The 15,693-nt window shown below is 44.7% G+C and overlaps 1 non-coding gene across 1 annotated transcript; it reads left to right on the top strand.

Moving 5' to 3' along the window:
- The first annotated feature begins 14,225 nt into the window (after positions 1–14,225).
- LOC118616572 lies at positions 14,226–14,332 on the top strand. Its single transcript, XR_004956569.1, has one exon. It is a non-coding gene; the product is annotated as a U6 spliceosomal RNA (small nuclear RNA).
- The last annotated feature ends 1,361 nt before the right edge of the window (positions 14,333–15,693 follow it).

Raw genomic sequence — 15,693 nt, forward strand, 5'->3', positions numbered from 1 at the left:
TGAGTTCATTGATCTAATTACTTAACCTTCATGTCTCAGTTCTCCCTTCTGTAAAACATGGACATTCACAGTTCCTATCGCACAAGGTAATTGGATGAAATCAATGAAATTATGAAATCAGTTAAGCATGGTACCAGGGGACATATAAATGCTCACTATAGTTGGCTGTTAGAACAGAGATGGGTACATAGGAGGCACTCAGTAAATATTTGCAGAATATTGAGTGACAGAAAATGACATTGCTACAGCCAGCTTTCTAGGCAGATTAAATGCTGTCCCCTGCCTCCATTATATCAGTGGGTCAAAAAGAGAGAGGCTGCTTCTGTAGGATTGAGAGTAGAGCTGCTCAAGAGAGGAGACTGGACTGAACAAACACAGGGGCCACTTTAAGAACCAAGAAGCATTCATTCATTCTAAGTCACTTCAAAGCATCAGTGAGTGGCATGGTATTTTGAACATAATGTACCAATATAATTTGTAACTCTCAGTTCTAATCAGCCAAGACATAGACAACAGGGCTAAAGCAGAATTTTTATACACAAATTAAAATGAAAAGGAGGCATAATGCCACTCATACCAGAAAGAGACAGATTTAAAATACCAATCAAACAAAACCCCTGGAGTATTATCAGCAATGTTATTGGGAGTAATGAGGCATTACTGGAAATAGTGATCAGTAAATAATGATCATTTATAGCAGACTCAAAAAGGTCATGACTCTAATTTGAGGTTGCTTGTATCAAATTTTAAAACATTTCACTGCTTGGTTTTTCTAAACTCTTGGGGATTATTATTTTTCAATAAAGATTTTAACTATTTCCAATAGATGACCTATTATAACTTCCTCTGGATCTTATTTATAATGACCATGCCTTGAGCACTTACTGTGTGCTAAGCATTAAATGCTCATTATTTTAATTAACATTCACAACAACTCTGCAAGTGAGGTAGTTACCATTTCTATTTACAAATTATAATATGGAACTCCAAACTCAGAGGAGTTGTCCGACTGAAGTGGCCTGCAGGAAACGGAGATATGATTTGAACCCTGATGTCTCCCAGACATGATGTCCTTCCACTACTCTGTACTGTCTCTCAGTGGTGATTAGTGAGTGTCTTTACCTAACTGGACAAATGGGGTCTTGGACCTCTGTGCCACGTCTGGCCTGTCCCACACATGGCATTTCTCCATGGAATCCACTAGTTTTCAGCTCTTTCCTTTATGATGATTAATTGAAATAGACAGTTGCCAGTTTATACATGGCTTTGGGCAAAAGACATAATCCAATTATGCCAAAGTACATCTAGTGACCCAAAACATTTGAGCAATAGGATGCTCATATCTGTGGCCATTATTTTCATATTTTCTCATTTATATTACAAAGAAGAGTGACAGCCCTGGTCATTGCGGTTAGAGCGTCAGCCCGCGGATCAATGGGTTGCAGGTTCAATTTCGGTCAAGGGCACGTACCACGTACCTCACTTGCAATTTGTCCCTGGCCCTGGTTGCGGTCGTGTGAGAGGCAGCCACTCGATGTGTCCTTTTCATGTCGATGTTTCTCTCTCTCTCTCTCTCTCTCTCTCTCTCTCTCTCTCTCCCCCCCTCCCACTCTATCTGAACAAAAGTGGAAAATGTCCTCAGGTGATGATGAAAAAAAAAAAAAAAGAAGAGTGATAAAAATGATTTGGACAAGCTTATTAAATGGTTAGAACCATATTAATGATGATAATGGTTAAGATATATTAAGGACATATGTCCCAGGCATGGGGCTAAGCACTTTACATGCAATGTTGCATTTAACTCATCCAACACTATGGTGAAATAGTCTCTCCATTATAAAGGTAAGCAGACAAAGATTCAAAAACCTAAAGTGACATGACCAAGGACTCACAGCTGTAATGGGCGAGTCAGGACTGGAAGCCAGGGCAAAGAGGTTCATGGCTTTGTGGGCAAGGAAGTTAATGCAAATGAGTAGAAGCAGCCAGAAAGGGTCCATGGCAAATGCCTGAGGACATGCTTGTTTGCAGAAATGGCCACAAAATTCTAACCTGTTGAGGCAGGGCAGAAACATGGACCTAGGTCTTCTGATTTTATTTTCAAATTCGTAATCTGAATATGTGTGCTATAAAAATCTAATTTTAAAATGCCAGCATCTATTTATTTCAAATGCATTTCTTTAAACATTCTGAGTGCCTGGTAAGCATATATGTAGACAGAGGCTGGCCCCGGGCTTCCTGGATGCTACCTCTGATGGAGAACTTGTGCTCTTAGTCCTCAGGCTACAGGAGTTCCAACATCTCCTTCCTCCGTCTCTGCAAGTAGCTATTCCCAGGTCTACCATTTCCTACATCTACAGCTTCCTCTTCCTTCAGTAAATGGAACACCATTCCCAGAACTCTCTCTGCCCAGGAACAGACTTCCACCGCTCTGGCCTCGAGACTGATAAATGCTTGTGTCATCCAAAGGTACAAGGGCCAACATTTTATTAAAAGAAATGCAAGATGTCCTTTGAGAGTTGTTTGCCTTTTACTTAAATCAGACATATGCTTTCAAGGGAAGAATTCCTCCAAAGTTTGGGAAACATGACCTGAGGCATGGTGCCCTTGACTTTTTTATTTCCCTGAAGGCCTCCTGTCATCCTGATGTGCCCGTCACGATGGCAGTGCTGTAGCATGGTGATTGGCTGCACCTACGTTTCCATCTCAGAATTCAGAAAGTTGTTTCAATAGACAAATTCACCCTTTAGGGATTTCCCCTGAGACAGCTGGGCTCCCGCATGCCCAATCTTCACCTCACCCTCAGCCGCAGCAGAGGGGGGTCCACTAGACATAGCCTAGTAATGCACAGCAGTTATTTCAGGACTAAAGGCGTCAAGGCATCAGTCTATGAGTATCCACAACCTTTCCCCTCTCTCCTCTCTATCTGCAAAAGAGTTTGGATTTTTCCAGCTCTTTCCCTTCCTCATCCTCCACAGAGGGCTCTTCCACTGGGGATGCTGAGTCAGGAGACTGGATGAAGGGAAAGAGAAAGCACAGAGGACTCTCACTCTCTAGAGAACTCTATGCAGATGAGGACGACGTGGTCATCAGGAAGGACCACAGAGGTTGAATACAGTAGATGAGGAAGAGGGTTTTACAGAGGAGGATGAGATGTTCCGGAGACTTCTGAGAACCTAGGGGAAAGCAGGTGATTTTGATAATAGTCCCACTATGTTGCTTGAGAGATGCCACACTCATTAGAATTCCTATTTGGATGATATGACTTGGAAGCTCAAGTTTCTTATGGACTGAACTACATGGATCATGGCTTTACTAGGGTTACAACAGTCAGTGGCACTCCCTGTTCACCCCTTCTTTCCTCTCTATCAGGCCCTCTAATCATTTCCAAAGAGGCACAGATACTCGATACAGATGCATAAACGCGTGGGACTAGGTTTTCTCAGCCAGGGATAGGGCCCTTTCAATCAATGTAGCACTGTTCCCAGACTGCAGAAGAATCTGCCTCTGGTAAGTTAGGGGTCAGCATTTAGTGGTAGCTTCAAGGAGTATGTTGTGATATTATCAGGGAGACCAGCATCTATGTGACTCATCCATTTACTCAATAAATAAGTACTGACCATTGACCGTGTCTTAGCACATGTTCTTTGTAAGGATGAAGTAGCTAACAAAACAATCACCCCTCATTCCCTGAGCCTCCATTTCTTTCTACACATTTTTTCCCCCCTGAAGAAAATGCTCTTATTAAGTAGGCAAAGAGATGTGAGTGGCAGGTGATGTTCTTGCTATTTAAGTCACTGGAAAAATTAAACCATATCTCAGCATCCTCATGCTAGAATAACAGGGAGGTAGGGTTATAACAAATATTTTCCCCTTTATCTATTCAAAACTAACTTTTATCCTTAACTTAACAGAGCCTGGCATACTTTCAAGAACTGCAGGGAAACAGCTTCAGATTTGGCTCATGGTGCAAACTGAGGTCCCTCAGGCCAGAGTAGGGTCCCAGGTTAGTCACTGTATGCTTCGGGCAAGTGGCATAACCCGGGTCTTCATCACCTGTAATATGGGGTCAGTAATCATACCTACTTTGTCAGGGGTCTTGTGTACATTCAATGAGCTAATTCATGTAAAGTACTTAGCTCAGGGCAGGCCAGAGGGTGTGCGCTCAATTATTATTGTTATCTCTTCCTATTCTTTTTAAAATCTTTATTGTTGAATGTAGAATGTATTACAGATGTTCCTTATTTTCCCCCCATTAACCCCCTACCGCCTTTTTCCACACTATTGTCTGTGTCCATTGGTGATGCATATAAGTTCTTTGGTTTATTTCTTCCCACCCCCCAACCCCTTTCCCTTTGAGGTTTGTCAGTCTAGCAATGAATTTGTACTTCTTAATCCCTTCACCTTTTTCACCCATTCCCCAAACCCCCCTCCCATCTGGCAACCAACAAAATGTTCTCTGTATCTATGAGAATGTTTCTGTTCTACCCGTTCATTTTGTTTGTAGATTCCATTGTTGATAGATATGTATTCATTGCCATTTTGTTTGTTCATACATTTTATCTTTTTCTTCAAAAAGACCCTTCATCATTTCATATAATAACAGTTTGGTGGTGATGAACTCTTTTAACTTTTTCTTGTCTGGGAAACTCTTTATATGGCCATCGATTCTAAAAAACAGCTTTGCAGGATATAGTAATCTTGGTTGTAGGTTCTTGCTTTCCATCACTCTGAATATTTCTTGCCACTCCCTTCTGGCCTGCAAAGTTTCTTTTGAGAAATCAGCTGACAGCCTTATCGGAACTCCCTTGTAGGTAACTAGCTGCCTTTCTCTTGCTGCTTTTAAGATTCTCTCTTTGTCTTGAACTTTTTGCATTTTGATGATGATGATGATGTGTCTTGGTGTGGACCTCTTGGGGTTCATCTTGTTTGGGACTCTCTGTGCCTCCTGGAGTTGTATGTCTGTTTCCTTCACCAAGTTAGGAAAGTTTTCTGCCATTATTATTTCAAACAGGTTTTCAATTTTTTGTTCTTGCTTTTCTCCTTCTGGCACCCCCAAGATGCGAATGTTGGCATGCTTGAAGTTGTCCCAGAGGCTCCTTACACTATCCTCATTTTTTTTAATTCATTTTTCTTTTTGCTGTTCTGATTGGGTGTTTTTTGCTTCCTTATATTCCAAATCGATGGTTTGCTTCTTGGATTTACGTACTCTACTATTGAATCTGTGTAAATTATTCTTTATTTCAGTTAATGCCTCCTTCATTTCTGACTGTGCATCCTTCATTTCTGACTGGTCCTTTATTATGCTCTTGAGGCCCTCACTAAGTTCACTGAGGTTCTCACTAAGTTCACTGAGCATCCTTATAAGCAGTATTTTGAACTCAGCATCTGTTAGGTTGCTTATCTCCATTTTGCTTAGTTCTTTTCTTGGGGTTTTGTTCTGTTCTTTCTTTTGGGACCTGTTTCTTTGTCTCCTCATTTTGGCTGCCTCTGTGTCTGTTTCTGTGTATTACTTAACAAGAGGTATGGGGCTAGCTGAGACCAGATGCTGCTCGTTTGAAAGAATTTAGGAAAAACCTGAAGCAGGATCCAAGACAGGCCAATCCTATGGTTAAGCAAGTGGCAACAGCTTGGGTGGGCCTGAAAGTTGGGTGGGGCGGGGCCTCAGGGAGTCACCAGGGTGGGGCTATCAGTGTGAGCCAGGTTGCTGGAGTCCCAGGTATGGCGACTGTCTGCTGCCCCAGGGAAGGGCTCACGAAAGGAACAAAGGCCTCTGACAGCACGTTTGTCCCAGAGAAAGCCCCCTCTCCAGCCCTCGCTCCAGTGCCAAACAGCTCAGTTCTTCCCTGTATGTCTCTGGTGCCCCTCGAGCTGCCTCCCCTCCAAGCTTAGAGGAAGAAAGTCCGATAAGTCCGTGCACGGGCCCTTTAAGGAGCTGCCTGGGGCTCCCACCACGTCAGCGTCCCTGAGCCTCAGTTTCTGCTGGTTTTTCCAGCCAGAAGTTATGGGGATTCTCTTCCTGGCACTGGAACCCTGAGCAGGGTGCCTGATGTGGGACGGGGACCCCTCAGTCCTCAGGAAGGACCTTCCCAGCCGGATCAACCTTTACATTTTCAAACAAAATTTTCTCAGTCATCTGATTCCCAAAATGTGTGTCCCACTTTTTTTATGGCAGTGTTTTCAGAGGTTCAATCACCAGGTGAAAGGTGGTACTGAGTGATTTCTACAGCGGTCTAATCTTGATATGCTCTGTCATATGTGGTTTCGTCTCATTCATCTCGGTGATAGTCTCTTGTTTTGAGGCAGAACTTGTCCTTTTTTTTTTTATCTTCCAATATTTATTAATTTATTTTTGTTACAGATGTTTCTCCTTTATCCCCCTAGACCCCCTCCTACCCATCTCACCCCCCACCCCTCAACATTGTTATCTGTCTCCCTTGGTTACGCTTACATGCGTATAAGTTCTTTGGTTTATCTCATCCATCCCCCACACACCCCTCCTCTGAGGTTTGTCAGTCTGGATTATACTCCTTTCTATGTCTCTGGGTCTATTCATGCTCTGTGCTTCTCTGTTTAGCAGCAGAAAGCAGAATGGTGCAGGAAAAGCTGAACCAGGAGGTCCAGTGAGCCTGGGTTCACATTCTGGTTCCTCCATGCTCTAGTTATTGGATGGTTAGCTGCTCCCAGGGTCTCAGGGTCCTGAGATGTAAAATAATATCCACCCAGCAGCGAGGCGCTGAGAATTCAAGATGATCTCTAATAATCATAAATGCTGACTCTGGCTATTGCTCAGAGTGTCCCCATCTCTGCTTCTGCTTCTTCCTTGTCTCCTCTTGACGTATTCTTTCTCAGTGGCGCATTATCAAAGATACCGTATAGAGCAATGGTGGTGACGCTGAGGTTTGAAGCCAAATTTCCTGGGCCTACTACTGATTAACATTTTACTTTGTGCTCCTTTTTTTTTTTTTTAATCTTCACCTGAGGATATTTATCCATGTATCTTCAGACAGAGTGTGAGGGAGAGAGAGAGAAACATTGATGTGAGAGAGACACATCAATTGATTGCCTCCCGCACGACCTCGACCAGGGCTGGGACCGAACTGCAACCGAGGTACGTGCACTTGACCAGAATCAAATCTGAGACTCTTTGATCCTCAGGCCAATGCTCTAATTGTTGAGCCAAACTGGCCATGGCTGAGCTTATTTTTTTAACGGCTTATACCTTGGTTTCCTTTTATGGAAAATGAGGATAATAACAGAAACTATCTCAAAGGGTTGTCACAAGGATGAAGTGAAGGCCACATACAGAGTTTTTGCTCTGTGAGCTATTATTTTGTATTAGTACCTAAAAGTTGCCCAGCCCTGAATCAGCACAAAGTCATCAAGTCAAGTGGGAAGGAGAGCTAGGAGCTGGGGCACAGATTATCAGAAAAGGAGAGGAACGCAGCGTCCTGTTCACTCAGCTCTCACACGGCGTAGTGGTGAGTGGCAGAGGACAGAGGACCTCTCCGTGTTCACAGGACTCTTCTTAGTGTGAGCTGCTTAAGGGCAAGGACCACTCCTTGCTCATCTCTATATGTATCCTTAGTGGCTGGCCCCAAAATACACTCAGTAGATATTGTTGGAATAAATAAATCTAAGGAGAAAAGGAAGATAGTGTTTTGAGTTGCTGCCAGGCTACCAAGCCCTCTGACTTATTTGATGATCTGAAGAATAAAATAGTAGCACACGGCCCAGCTGGTGTGGCTCAGTGGTTGAGCATCAACCCATGGACCAAGAGGTCACTGGTTCGATTCCTGGTCAGGGCACATGCCAGGTTGTGGGTCCAATCTCCAGTGGGGGGCATGCAGGAGGAGGTCAACTGATGCTCTCTCTCATTGATGTTTCTGTCTCTCTCACGCTCCCTTCTTCTCTCTCTAAAAATCAATAAAGAAATAATAATAATAATAAAAGTAACACATAAAATAACCTAAAGTCCTTTACAACTTGTCAGTAGGGGACCTAGAACCAAGCCTGCCTGCTCCAGTAGATTTCCAGGACACTCTTCCGGCCGTGACAATGGAGAGGCCTGACCCAACAGGACATCTGGTCAACTTATTAAGCATATGGTCTTGGGCACAGTAACCCAGTCCCTTGGTGCAGCAAGGATTCTTTTGGATCATTTTTCTGACGGCAGGGTGTCTCCCCAAAGGTGAGACTATTATCCATGTGATCTCAAGATCCATTTATCTCCTGTGATGCATTCCAGGACCTCCCCTGGTGCAAAAGATGGTATCCTTGTGGCTTGGAAAGGCTTTTCCCCCCCTCCTCCTCCTTCGACATGAGTCATCTATTTCTTCTTGCCAGTAGGATACTTCCTCTGTTCGCTCCCCAAACGCTCCTATTAAAAAGGAGGCAAGGGTATAAAAATAAAGCCTTCAGAAGTGGAAATGGCTCACTGGGTGGCTGCCTGCCTGCTCCAAAGCCCTGTCCTAATTCTGTCCCCCCAAGACCTGGAGTAGAGTGTGGTGTCCAGCGGCAGCTCTCAAGTCTGACTGTCTCGATTTGCTCGGCCGCTGTGTTACCTTGGGCAAGTTCCTTAACCTCTCAGTGTTTCCGGTCCCTCTTTGTAAAACGGGAGGGAGAGCAGCACCTACCTTGTAGTATTTTGTGAGGATTAAACACATTCATCCAAGTGAAGCACCCCTGGCAGTGCCTGACACCTGGTGGGAGCACAGTAAGACTCCCCTGGAATGCTTGTTCCCGTGGCTGCCGTCTTCTCTGCATCGAACACGTGTGTGGATACATGCAAAGCGGGGTCCGGTGACGTGTGGGACTGAGAGTAAACGTGTGGCGACGCAGTACTCGTCTCTTTGTTCATCTCTTCCTGGCTAATGTCAGCAGCCAGTTTTGAGGAGGAAATTTTCATTGGTTTCACTAAATAAAATGTAAGCCCCCCGCACAACTCCGAAATGAATCCAAACACTGCACTTTCATCCATCTTTAACTCTGTATGGTTGTCTGTGCGCCCTGATGTGCAAGGTTGACGCTCAGGCAGGATTTAGAAAGAGAGAGAAGGTAGGTACTGTGACAGTCTAATTCTTGTTTTATTTTTATTTTTTAAAATTAATGAATTTATTTATTTTTGTTACAGATGTTTCTTCTTTTTCTCCCTAATTCTTGTTTTAAAACGTGTCCTCAAATAGCGTAGCCTGGCTGTCTTGCCTTGGAACCAGGAGCGGATTGGCATGGAGCTGGGTTCCTGGTGGTGAGTGGGGTGCTGTCCCCGTGCCAGTGTGGTGGGTGCTGCCTCCCCCTCTTGCTTTCAGCTGCAAAAGAAGTAAATGTTTGGAAACCACTCACCAAGTGCCGACATCTGTGAATGGAGACAAAAAAGAAAAAATACAATATAATCATCCCCCACCTCGTGCAGAACACTAATCTGAGATTTTTCAGTAGAGAGACTTACATTTGATCACTTCATCTCGGCTGGTCTGATTTTACATTTCCTACTTAGAAGAGAACGGCAGGAGTGTTTGACAATCAGTGATGGATTCAGAGGCGTTCGGCACCCACTGTCATTTGCTTCTCAAGCACGTAGGTGGCAGAGGTGAGCTGTCGGCATTTCCCTGGGTTTCTGTTGCCTTGTGCACCAGGGAACAAGGCGAAGAGGAAGGAGATGCTGAAACATCACCTGACCGTCTCTGGCAGCAGTACTGGATGGAGACGAGCATAGACATTTCTGTCACTGTTTTCTGATACACTCACCGAGTTCAGGGCACAAGGAGGGGCGGGGGAGAAGATGAATGAGGCTCCTCCTATGCAGGTCCATTCCTTGGCAAAGCAGCCCACCATCAAAGAATACAGCTCGGCTCCCTCTACTTGGAGCGGCTTGGCAGACACATTTCACAACCAGTAATGGTGCCAGGAGTTTGCAGCAGCCTCCACCACAGCAAATCAGCTGTGATATTAAAAAAAAAAACACAAAAAAACAGCCTAGTTGTGTGGAAATGATCCCATCGAACACTGTTACCTGAAACAAGAGGCCTGACTTTGCTGCCGGAATGAACGAGAGTGACAGCACTGATTAACCCTTGATGACAAATGCCATTGCCCTCCATCAAATGTTGGTTGGTTCTTTTGTGATCGTTTGTATAAAAAGGCAACATGGTGACTATTTAAATAGCCGGAGTGAAGTGAAGATTTGACGGCAGTAAATGTAAGCCAGCCAAACTGAGCCGAGAAGAAACTGGGTCATGCGAGGTTAAAAAATACATTGTCCCCGCACTTTCTGGATTGGTTCACGTGGTGGTGAAACCACTTTCTTCTCTGCCATGGCAACTCTCACATCATCTGTCTTATTTAATCTAGACAGACGGCTGGTCTAGGTACTTTCGGACTCGACATGGATTTCTTTGCAATCTGAATCATCTGTAAAAATCAAAGTCACCAGGGGGATTTCCAGCTCTTCCCACCTTTTGTACCAGTACACCCCGTAAGGAGCCCGGGGAGGAGTGGGGACAGGAAGAGGTTTGCACCTTCAGCTGGCCAGGTGCAAAGTGGGTCCCAGTGAGAGAGGAGCCCCATGTGTCCAGCCCTTGGTTCTAAGACGCCATAGGAGCTCACGGAGCATGTTTCCTTTCCTCTTCGAGAAGCTGCTGCTGCTCCTCGCCCAGTCTGACTCCGCAGAGTTGTGTCTGAAAAGGTGCAAGCTCTTCGTCTCCAAAGCTGAGGCTCATGTGGCCAAGGAGCCACCGAAAGTCCACCCAGCGATCATCGGGCTCTCTGACATCGTCACCAGAACTTTACGAGTAAGAAAGATAGCAAGAGCTGGTACCGTGCTACTGCAACAAACAACTAATTGGGCGGCTTGGGTGCTAACGAGCTGAGGTTTTTGGGGCAAGTTAATTTCTCTGAGCCTCAGTTTCTACATCTATAAAGTGAGACTGATATTGGTTGATGGGAGAATTAAATGAGATAATACATGTCAAGTACCTAGTACCATGCCTGGTACAATAGCACTCAATACACAATAATCATAATCATTTGTTGAGCATTTACTATATACAAAATGCTCTTGGAACTTTACATAGATTGAAGCTTTTATGACAACGCTATGAAGTAGGTATTGCTATATCTATTAAACAATAACAAATGGTAATTAAAGGTCATATAACCATTGTAATTGCTTATGATACAATCACCAATCAATTAGTAGATAACTGCTTGGCACAATGGTTGATGAATCAGGACTCTGGGCTCAGACACTTGGGATTTAACCTCAGTTCTTCCACTTAGCAGCAAAGTGACCTTGGACAAATGACTTAAACTTACTGTGTCTCAATATTCTTATCTGGAAAAGGGGGCTAATAATCAGTACATAATAGGGTTGTTGAGAGGGTAATTCAACAGTATAAATGAAGCCCATTTAGCCCACAAAGAACTGATAATGCTTCAATTGAAAACAGGGTCCTGATTGTTCTGAATTTCTGGCCACACTTCTTATGAGCTGTGTGACCTTGGTCAAATTACTTAACTTCTCAGGTCCGGTCTCTTTATCGGTAAGAAGGAGAGGCTGACGTGAGGATTGAATGGGTACGCGTTCGATAAACAAATGTTGATAGACATAGGTTTTGTAACGGACAAGGTCAAGCATGGAACAGTGAGCAGCAGGCTGAGACCCAAGGCAGGAAAGCCTCTGAGAGTTCCACGGAGGAAGAAGCTGGGTGTTGAGTGGTAGTCAGACAGTTACGTCTGAGCTGAACCTCAAATCCAATCCAGGGCAACATGCAGTGTGGCAGGCCTCATGCTGGGCGCAGGAATACACGCATCATATGGGCAGCCTCTGGGCCTGGGACAGCAGTCTGTCCCTGGAGAGAGGGTTAGAAAGCACCTCCCTGTGGCGGTATGCCAGGTGCTGCATTGGAGAATCCAGACAAAAGGAGAATCCAGGTGAGAAAGACAGGAGCAAGGAGCTCTACCTGGGAATGGCAAGAGGCTCCAAGGAGTCAAAGGAGAAAACTGGGTCAAGAGGCTTTTGTAGTATCGAGGCACTAAGCCACCACGCTGTCTCCAAAGAGCCCACGTGCCAGAGAACATAAAAAATAGCATCGTGAGAGAGTCTGAGAGTGGTTTAGGAAGGGCTTCTATAAGATGAAAGGGATGTGTTCTTCCCTTTTGTCAGCTGTAACTGTGGAGTGCGGGTAATCCCGGTTTTCTGAAATTCATCCTTGCTAAGGTTGTCTGGGCTGCAAGCTAAGAACTTCCAGCTTTGCTCTGCATTTCTGTATTAGGCAAGACATTTTCTTTCTTTTTTTGTGTGATTGAAACTTATTCAAACTGCCTTGGGGAAAAAAAAAAAAAAAAGAAACTGATTGGCTCACTTAACTGGAAATCCAGGGCTGTTTTTAGGCTAAGACAGATCTAGGGCCTCCACCTACACAACCATGTACTCACTCTCCTTCACCTTTCAGTTCAGCTATTTTCCCTGCTGGCTTTTTTTTTTTTTTTTTTTGAGGCAGACTTTCCAGAGTAACAACCCCTTGAAGGGAGACCCTTTGCGCCCACAGCTCCTACAAAAGTCCAGTATGTTTCATTGCCTTGGCTTGAGGTGCGTGATCATCCCTGAACCACTCCCCAAAGTAACAAGGCCATGTATGATTTGGGTGGTTCAGTATATCACTTTTGGTTCTCAAAGCTGCACCATTTTGGGCCTCCTAGTATATTTCTACTGAAGGATAATCATAGGAGATTATTTTATTCCGATGTAGAACACTGAAGACTCTGACCTGGAGTTTGAAAGTTTAAAATCAGTCTCTTCTCTCTCTCTCACTTATTCTCTCCACTGTTGAACAAAGATATATTTACACAAAAGCAAAGAATGTTCCCTTACCCAGACCCAGAGACTCTTGGACACATGGACTTTTTCTCCTTTTGAAAGAGATAAGAATATTTGGACCTGCTTTTAGCTTTCCTCTCTATACCCAACTTTTTCTTATTTTTATTTTATATATTTTTTTAATCCTCATCCGAGAATATTTTTCTATTAATTTTTTTTAGATAGAGTGGGAGGGAGGAAGGACGGAAGAGAGAGAGACAGAAACATCTATGTGAGAGAGACACATCGATTGGTTGCCTCCTGTACAACCCTCACCAGGGCCAGGGATCGAATCCCCAACTGAAGTACGTGCCCTTGATCAGGAATCGAACCCATGACTCTTTGTTCCAAGGATCAACTCTCTAACTGCTGAGCCAAACCAGACAGGGCTTATTTTATATTTTAACAGTTCATTTTCATTCTGCAACCATCATACTGTTCCAAGGAAGGGTGCTAGACTCCATGCAGAGCTTCCCAAGGTGGAACTGAAGAGCACGCCATAACCCTGTATTCCCACTCACCCTTCTATCGTAATTGTCATTGAGAAGAACTGCAGCCCCGAGACTGGAACCTCTCGGCTGTCCCCATGGGTACCTCCACCCTTCTTGCATGTTCGATTATATGAATTTAAGGTGCCATTGCGTCCCCAAGCTCCATATTTCTGCCTGTTGAAAACCATCTCCTTCGGTATCCTAAACCTCAGCGAGTTCAGATACAATAGTGGAAGGGGCTGAGCACCCTTCCCACATGAATCCACAAAGGAGGGACCTACAAGTCCCGAAGCCCCAAAGCCACTGGCTTCACCCTAGAGTCGCCCCCAGAAATCTCACTTGGATATGTGACATCCTGTATAAACTGTGTGGCTCCTTTCAGCCTACAGGGAAGATTTCTGGTGGCCCTGACCGTCTTGTGCACGTGAATTCAGCTTCTCTACGAGCACTGCTTTGAATAAGCATTCTAGACAGTGATGGCTAGAACTGTTTGCTCCTGAGTTGCATCATCACAGTTCTCTACTCAGTAAGGTGGTTGTAGGGCAGAGAGGACGAACTCCACAAGACACTCTTTTGATAGTGTAAGAGCTGTCCCTGGGGTCCGTCATGTGGTCAGGCTTCTGATGGGTTGTCTAGATGCCTGGCCAATTCGGCTTCCATGTTTCCCCAATCCATGGTGAATTCTGAAGGGCTTTATTTACAATCCCGATAAACTTTTACATGCACACACACCCCAGACAGAAGAGGGAGACCTTTTTTTTTTTTTAATCCTCACCCGAGGACATCTTTCCATTTTTTGTTCAGATAGAATGGGAGGGAGAGCGAGGAAGAGAGAGAGAGTGAGCAAGAGAGAGAAACATCGATGTGAATGGGATATATCGGTGCTCGCTTCGACAGCACATATACTGAAATTGGAACGATACAGAGAAGATTAGCATGGCCCCTGTGCAAGGATGACATACGAATTTGTGAAGCATTCCATATTTTAAAAAAAGGAAAAAGAAAGGGACATATCGAGTGGTCACCATCCACACGACCCAATCAGGGCCAGGGACAAACTGCAACCGAGGTACGTGCCCTTAGTGGGAACTGAACCTGGGTCTCTCTGGACCACAGGCCGATGCTCCAACCACTGAGCCAAACTGGCCAGGGCAAAGAGGAAAACCTTTAAAGGGATTTCTATAAATGATGTTCTTTAATGGGCATGGTGCTTCCCACAGTTCTCCAGGCTCTGTCTAAAGGCTTAATGTTTTCACTTGGTCACCAAATTTCCTGCATAAAGAGAAGAGACCTTAAACTTCTTGTTTGGGAAAGATTCTGCAGCTGTACAAATACAGTCTGCCTGAACATGAAGCCATCTGTCAGGTGAGATTTCCTTCTTCAAATAGCAAGAATTCCAAATGGGGTAGATTAGTGTCTGCTATAAAATTTCCCAACCATGCAAAGCTGAATTGTAGCAATAACCACTCAGGATCCTCTGGGAATTTAGATGCTGGGCTTTCATAGGAAGCAATGGACAGTCCTTTCTAAGCCACTTGGCCCAAGAATTTCAGCATCATGTTTAATTCTGACCCACTCTGTGAGGGTCCCTTAATGATTCCAGCCATCTCTCATTTATTCAAAACAGTAGGTGCCTCTTGGGTCAGCCACAGTGCTGAGATGAATAAGGCCTTCAAGAAACTTGCAGTCAAACTGAAGAACAGATATCTCGATACAGTATGATACATGGTTTGTGATGCAAGACAGAGTGATACCCCAAAAGGGGGGTGGGATCAACTTTGGACTGGAAGGTATGTCTCCGGAAGGCTTCTCAGAACAGAAGGTATCTGAGCCTGGGGATTGAGGAGCAAGTAGGAGTGGGGACTTCCAGGCAGCAAGACCGCCATCTATGGACACATTGAGTTGTGAAAGAAATGTAGAAGGGGAACCCTGAGGAGCTCAGGACAGCCTAGCAGAGGGAGCGTGTGCAAACCTGACCGGAGTGGAATCATGCAGAGCCTCTGGACCCTTCGACAGTGGGAGCCACTGCAGAATTCCGTCAGAGGAGCCAACTGAGCGTATCTGTCTTTCCAAAAAGTGAACTTCTGGCTCTGGCATGGAGGATGGCAAATCACATTCTTAGTTTCTGTGTCAAAACATTAGTAATGTCTATAGATTATCTTCTCTCTCAGTCTGTTCCCGAGATGGCAAGTGTATGCAGCCATTCCCCATCTTCCTGCAGCCACAGAGATGGAACCAATCAGTGTTAGCATCTTCCTCCCTGAGCCCAGATACAGACCAAAACTCTTTAACCCTAGCCCAGCTGGGGTGGCTCAGTGGTTGAGCATCGACCCTTGCCCCAAGAGGTTG

This window comes from Molossus molossus, unplaced genomic scaffold (genome assembly GCF_014108415.1).
Source record: "Molossus molossus isolate mMolMol1 unplaced genomic scaffold, mMolMol1.p scaffold_m16_p_4, whole genome shotgun sequence".
NCBI lineage: Eukaryota > Metazoa > Chordata > Mammalia > Chiroptera > Molossidae > Molossus > Molossus molossus.